The following is a 7,471-nucleotide window of genomic DNA, read 5'->3' as shown; positions in this document are numbered from 1 at the left end:
AATGCACTGAAATATACTCTAATGCAACTGGCCAACAACTAGAGTGTTGGGAGTCTCGCTTAAGCTGTGTGCAGAGCTCATGAAGGCCCCACATTTTATTTAAATTAGGGTGCTGCCACATAATCCTGAACAGTATTCTAGATGCACAGTGCCCAGCTGGAACAAACACTGAATAGGAGGGATTGTTGCAAGAAAATGTTCCCTACGTGGTCCTTCTCCCTTCCCGTCCCGTGGAAAAATAATGCAGGCGTTCAACAGGCAGCCAGCAGCCCTTCACTGGCTACTGGCGCCCAAAATGCAGGCTGCTCCCCTCCCCTTTGCTCTCAGCACATTACAAATTGCCATTTTAGGAGGCAAGGTCAGCTCAGTAGTGCTGGCACCAGTGGCGCTGCGTGGGGACCGCACTATCAACCCATGGGCCATCAAAGGGCATGCTATTTTCCATCGGTCAGTGATCAGGAGGATACAGTGGATGTATCAACAGTAAACAGTTCTGTTGTTCACCTGGGGTACGTTACACCCCAGTCATGTTTTGGTTTATGCTGCAAATGGTAATATTAAAGTTTAGTACTAGATTCTGGCAGAAGGTGCAGAAAATATTTTTGATAGAATGATTACATGCTGCTGAATTGCTGTATACTTTGCTATTTCAGTATTATCATGTGATAATAGTTGGTGTCCAGCTTGAGTTAAATTTTTGACAATAGCCAAAGCACATACATTATTCCACTTAAAGCAATTACATTATAATAAAGAATTTGAAGTTTTTTTTGGCTTCATATGAATCCAGTGGGTTCATCTCAATTTCCAATATCTTCATTCTAGATTGCAGAAGCCCACTCCTTCACAGGTCATCCATCAGGGACTCTACCCAGCCCATTTTCACCTCCTCAGGAAAGATTCTGCAAAGTTTCTCCCTACCCATAGATAAAGTAAACAAAACTCCAGTTAATTTTTCTAATTTTAAACTGGTTGCATCGCTTGACGTGATGGCTTCCAGTCGCTCAGTAAGCAGCAAGTTCCAAATGTACAATATTCAATTCTCCAACTGTGCTTATCCTTATAATTCTTATTCCCATTCGTAACCAAACATTCATCTAGCTCTTTCTTTAAAGATTCTGATCAACACAGCCATAATTTCTTTGGCTGAGAATCTTTTCAATATGCCCACAATCTTGTGAGAACTTTTTTTCTGATCTCAAGTTTTGTTTGGAACTTAATTTACTCATTCGCTCTAGTTCTGGACTCACAATCCAAGTTAAAAAGAGTGCTGTTTGCATTTGCATTGTCTATTCCTCTCAGCGTTATAAAAACCTAGATCACATCTCCTATTCAATCATCTTCTCCACAATGAAAATAAGTTCAGTTCTTTAAGCATCTCTTCATAACCACCATTGGTAATGGCATACAAATGCTTACTACATTCATAGGACGTTCCCAAATCTGCTATTTAATGGAGGTGTTAGCCCATTTATAATGTAAAACTTAACACCTCTTAAAATAGCAAACAGAGGAAGGTTATGTGAACTTGTGAAGTGTTCATGCATTAAATTATCAATATCTCCAACAGTAATTACTAGGCTGTAGAGCCTTAAGTTCTGAGCACTTTTCTCTAAATCCCCTCCAAAGCATCAATTTCTTGTGTCCAAAATTGCATGCAATATTTCAAAAAAACCTTAACAATAATCTCTATGAGGCTAGAATAACTTGTATTGGCATTTTAGTCAAATGCTGGTGAAGTCCATCCTAGTATTCGGTTAGCCTTGTTGATAATAGTTTCCTCCAGTTACCTACTTGAAGAATGCCGAATATTTGTGAAGTACACCTGCAGCTTCGAAATCCAAGCTGCTCTTTATGGTCTCTGTGCCCTTCAAATGACAGCACCTTGCCAAATGCTCTCAAGCAATTTTCCCCACTATTGACAGCGGGTTAATTGGTCTATGGTTCTCCGTTCCACAGCTCACAGCTTTTGACTATTGGTACAATATTCATTATCTTCTGGTCCTCACATATGGTGTCATATTTGTGGAACTCCTAAAAATATTAACCACAGTTTCAATTATTTTTATTCTAATTTTCCAGAGAATTCTTGGGCCAAGGTGCCCTGTATTAATTTTGAATGATTATGTAACACATGTTTAATGTGTATATATATGTATGTATGTATGTATGTATGTATGTATGTATGTATGTATGTATGTGTATATATATGTATGTATATATATGTAGATAGATAGCAGATTTCCAAGCCAAAATGACTGGATCCAACATTGTTTATTGTCCATTACTGAAGAATGATGCGAAAAATTAATTTAATACCACTTCTGCTATCCTGATACTCTAACATTTATCACTTAGCGAGTCAATTGAAAGTTACTATGTGTACTGATCATAATGTGTTTATAATTTTTCAAGAATTAATAGGACATCTTCAATAGATTTATGTCAAACATTGTTGTTATGAAATCAGAGCTCAGTTTTGCCTTAGATAATGATTTCTATTAGAATTTTTAATGTGTCTTCTGTCAGAACAATCCGTTTTATAATTGACTTCAGTTAGATAGTGCTGAGATGGAGTTCTTTTGTTTTGGTATTAAGAGAGACAAATTTGCCTTGGTGTTGAGAGATACAAATATACAAAACTGTCTGGATAGCTCCATATTTCCTGTTGGGACCATCTGGCCTAGCCAATTCCCCACAGTGCTGCTGTTGCCTCTATTCAGAAGTAAATAGCATCAGAAATTACCTCGTCTTTCAAACACACAAACTTGCAGATTCATATGACAAATTCCAAATGGTCGGGGGCCAAGAGCAAACAATTCAACAAGCAGTCAGGACACTGCCGTTCACATTTTCTGCATGACTAATATCATATGTCTGGCCATTGAGAGGAAACTGTTTGATCTTCAGAGGGAGGCTGCCTTTGGAATCCCAAGAAAGTGTACAAAAACAGCCTGGAGGGGCTTTGTGGAATCTTCACCATCTGATGGAACACCAGAGACACAGTTGAAAAGCTATTGAAAATGAATTTCTAAAGATTCAAGACTGTATTGCTTTTGAATCAGTTTTTGTACTCTGCAAGTATCGTACTGCTGATTTCTTAGTGTGTATTTCTGCTTCTGTGTAATTACCTTCTGCAAATAAGTAGCCTGAGCACAACGGTTTGACAGTGGGATTACCCCTGTAGACTCTCATGTAATACTGGATGAGGGATCAAGTAGTTTAGGAATAGTACATTGTGGAAGAATGGCTAATGTTCTCCATCTCTCCACCTCTCTCTCCTCCTTTAAGATGCTCCTTAAAACCTAGCTCTTTGACCGAGCATTTGGTCACCTGTCCTAATGTCTCCTTCTTTGGCTCAGTGTCAATTTGTGTCTGATTACGCTCGTGAAGCGTCTTGGGACGTCTTACTTTGTTAAAGGCACTATATAAATGCAAGTTGTTGTTGGTTGTCAAAGTTCACATTTCAGTCAAGATTTAGCCAAGGAGGGAGGGCTCTGATTAGGCATATTTTTCTTCCAAACTAAAACTGCCATTTTAAAAAAAATCTTTCTGTGGCTTTGCACATGACGTGTCAAGAAAAGCGAGGTGTTTTTCCCAGTGTTCTGGCCAACATTTATCCCTCATCAAACACCTAAAAAAGGTTTAACTGGTCATTTGTCACATTGTTGTTTGTGGAACCTGTCTGTGCTCAAACTGGCAGCTGCGTTTGCCTTCATAACAATAGTGTCAATACTTCAAAAAGTAATTCATTGGCTGTGAAGCTCTTTGGGACATCCTGAGGATGCGAAAGGCATGATATCAATGAAAGTCCTTTCCTTATAATGGAAGCTGTCTATGTAAACTTGCAAAACTGTATTACACTCTCATACCGACGGTGCAGCATTGCATAGATACAGGTTGTGGATTTCTCCATAGATGCCCCCGAACTTTGCAGGCTGCTTGGAAGACATTGCGTGACTGCATGAAATGCCGATAGTGAGCTATCAAACTGTTTGTAGGTGAGCCCTCGAGGTCAGAATCCCTGAGCTCCGCAGCTGAAGGGCACCTCAAACCGGCCAGCCGACCAGCTCACAGTTTGCACCTGCTCCCCTCCTCCACTTTGACTTGCTCCTCCTCAAATCATGCAATGGGGATTCACCAGGTGCACCCTCCTGCAACTTACGACATGAACCTCCAGAGTGGTGTATCTGTGCTGGTCCCTGCCACTGTAGGAGTGAGTAACCCAGTATGCTGTGAGGTGCTGAGTCCAGGGTGGACATTGGCCTCTGCCACCTGTTCTCTGGACACCTATGAGGATAAAATGAACATATTTTACAATGCTGGCTGTAAGACCCCTTTGAAACACATCTTACGTGGTAGCACATTCCAGTATGTTTTGTGTTCAAGTGTGTAAGGGAATGAATGAATGAATAAGTCAGTGGAGATATGTGGATTCAAATTCAAAAAGATGGTACTAGTCAGGAAAGTGTCCACTTTCACCCTCGTCCAGTGCCACTAGTGCCTCTGTTCCCAGAATTTGCGGTATCTGCTCCTCCTAAGAAGTCAAAAAATCTTAGATTAGGTGGCCCCCATCTGCTCTTCATGTGCTGCCTTCTCCTGCAAGCAGATGGAAAAGGAACATCTATTGGAATGAGGAAGCTGCCAGAAGATGTGTGCTACCACACAGCAGCCATTCAAATCCCCAAACATGCAGCAGATAGATAACTTGTGTTGGCAGCTTGCCTCGTGTTTGTAGTTTGCCACATTTAATGAGCCATAGAACAAATGCACTGGCATGGCAGCAACAGGGAGAGCCGTGCAAAACCATGGATATGCTTGTGCATTTGGAAAATAGGTGAACTTTTGCCAGAGCGTTGTTCATTCTTCCTGGACCAGCAGTGAAGGGCTGTTACTATGTAATGTAAAGCAAGGCTGCAAATTGTGTGCATGCTTACCTTGGCAATGTTTTGAAGACTGGCAAATTTCTTCTTCACCTGCTCCCAGGATCTGGCCACAAATGAGCCAGCATTGAATCTTTCAGCAATGTTCAGACTTATTTGGCACTGCTCTTCACTGGAGGATGTCCCTCCATTCCTCCTCTGCAGAGCTTCCTGCAGCCTGACCTCCAAAGCTGGAACATGGAATGGTAGCATTCTACCTCATGACCTTGTTCCAGCCATTACTCCCCTTCTGCAGTAGAACAGCTGTAAGATCTGCCTTTTAACAGTAGTGAGCACCAGATGACCTGCCCCTTACCCCGGTTCCTTCACCTCATAGGTTATGCACCATGATATTATGTAAATGAGCTGACCTTGCATTGTCATGTCAGCAGGCACAGCACCTGAAGAGTAGCAGTCCCACCACGACCATATAATTGGCCCTTGCTAAGAAAGGGGAGCTGATGGACGGTCCCATCCAAGATGTTAATCTTTCTCTTTACGATCTTCACCAATCTACTGTGCATTTTCAGCATTTTCTCTGAGCTTCATATATTTCAAACACTAATGTTTTGAACAACAGTCGTTAAATCGCTTTCAGAGCTTTACGATAATTCTGTTGCATCAATTGAAAATGAAAATAAGTAATACTGACTTCAGTAACAAGGTGTTCATCCAGAAAGTATGAGCCGTCATTCCCTGGGTGGCAAGGGCATTACTGAGGACGTAATTGCTGAGAGCGGGATATAAAGTAACCTTCCAGGTTATTACAATTTGGTACAGTTGAGAGAAGCCATTTTAAAATTCATACCAATGGTTCTACTGGCTCCTCAGTTTTGTAAATGACCTTTCCAACGACATAACATTTTTGTTTCTTTCAAATATAATTTTTATTTCAGAAACCCTGATAGAAACATTTTCCAATATGTCGGAGAACTAGTTCTGTATATAAGAAAGAATTTGCATTTATATAGTGCCTTTCATGACTTCACAATGTCCCAAAGCACTTCACAGCCAACAAAATACCTTTGAAACACTATCTCTGTTCTAGGTAAACACAACCATCAATTTCCACACAGCAAGGTCCATCAAACAGCAATGAGATAAATGGCCAGATAATCTGTTTTAATATTATTGGTTGAGGGCTAAGTTTTGGTCAGGACACCGGGAGAACTCGTCTGCTTTTCTTCAAATAGTGCCACCTCCACTTAAGAGGGCAGATGGAGCCTCGGTTTAATGTCTCATCTGAAAAACGGCAGAGGAAAAATTGGATAAGGGTCCGTTCTGGGCGATGGTAGCACTACCCAATGGACCCTACGCAGACAGCACGTGAACTTCGTACTGCCTGATGCTTACCATGAAATCTCCATGCAGCAAGCACAGCTGCTGAGAGACTGCACGGAGAATGAGGAAGTTGGAAATGGGACGTGGACAGCGCACATCATCAGCTGCCTGCACTACTTAAAGGTGCAGGCACATTTCCAATGGCAGATACACAGCCAAGTAGGAGAAGGGAGAATGGCATCACGAGTAGCTGCACCAGCAAGAGAGCGGGCACCAAGATTCTCTGACGATGCTCTGGAGGCCCTGGTGGTAGGGGTGGACCAGAGGAGGGCAGCCATGTACCCGCAGGGTGGCTGGAGACTGTCTAGACTACAGCTGCGTAGGCATTGGCAGGCCGTGGCACAGGAGGTGAATGCGGGGAGCATTGCAGCACGCACGTGGGTGCAGTGCCGCAAGAAATTTAATGATTTGACACGAGTGGTCAAGGTGAGTGAATGCAAGTGTCAAGTGGCACATCCTACCAACTGCACCATTGCTCCACGCACAACACCTCCCGTCACCCACCCACCCACCAACAAACATTGACATCCATACGCAATGCATCTCACCCACACATAATACCACACTTGCAGGCCACACAAGTCACACAAACTGGGAGCTATTCGACCACGACAAGCACATCACCCACACACCTTGCAGGACACTCACTGACACACTGTCCTCTGTCTTGCAGGAGAAGGTGGCGTATAACACCCACCAGCAGGAGGGACCTGAGGCTGGACGGGCACGTCTGCACATCCTCACCCCCCTAGAGGAGACGGTGCTGCGGATCATTGGGCGGGCCGTCGCTGCAGCCGTTACAACGTGCCGCGCTGGAGGTCCCGGTCAAGGTGTGGGGGGGGGGGTCTCTGCATATCTAATGATCCTTCTCCTTTTCCACATCTCCCTCCTCCCATAATCTTTTCTGACTCGTGCTGCACATGCTGCCAGCACACACCTCTTACTTGCTCCTCTCCCCACTCCACAACTCAACCTGTTTCCCTTTGTCATTGCAGATACCCAAGAATACGTGACGGCACCGTCCGAGGAGTAGGAGGAGGAGGAGGAGGACACTGAAGCCACACCGTCACTCGATCTGACACTTGCTTCCACCAGCTCAGAGACTGACACTGTGCGTCCTTTAGAGGTTAGGTTAGGGGAGGGATCTGCATGTGGTGAGACACCGAGCACAAGTACGCAGGAGCCGGGGCGGGGGAAACGGATACCAC

This window comes from Heptranchias perlo, chromosome 17 (genome assembly GCF_035084215.1).
Source record: "Heptranchias perlo isolate sHepPer1 chromosome 17, sHepPer1.hap1, whole genome shotgun sequence".
In the NCBI taxonomy this organism is placed as follows: Eukaryota; Metazoa; Chordata; class Chondrichthyes; order Hexanchiformes; family Hexanchidae; genus Heptranchias; species Heptranchias perlo.
The sequence above is the reverse complement of the archived record's forward strand: the minus strand, read 5'-3'. Positions refer to the sequence as shown.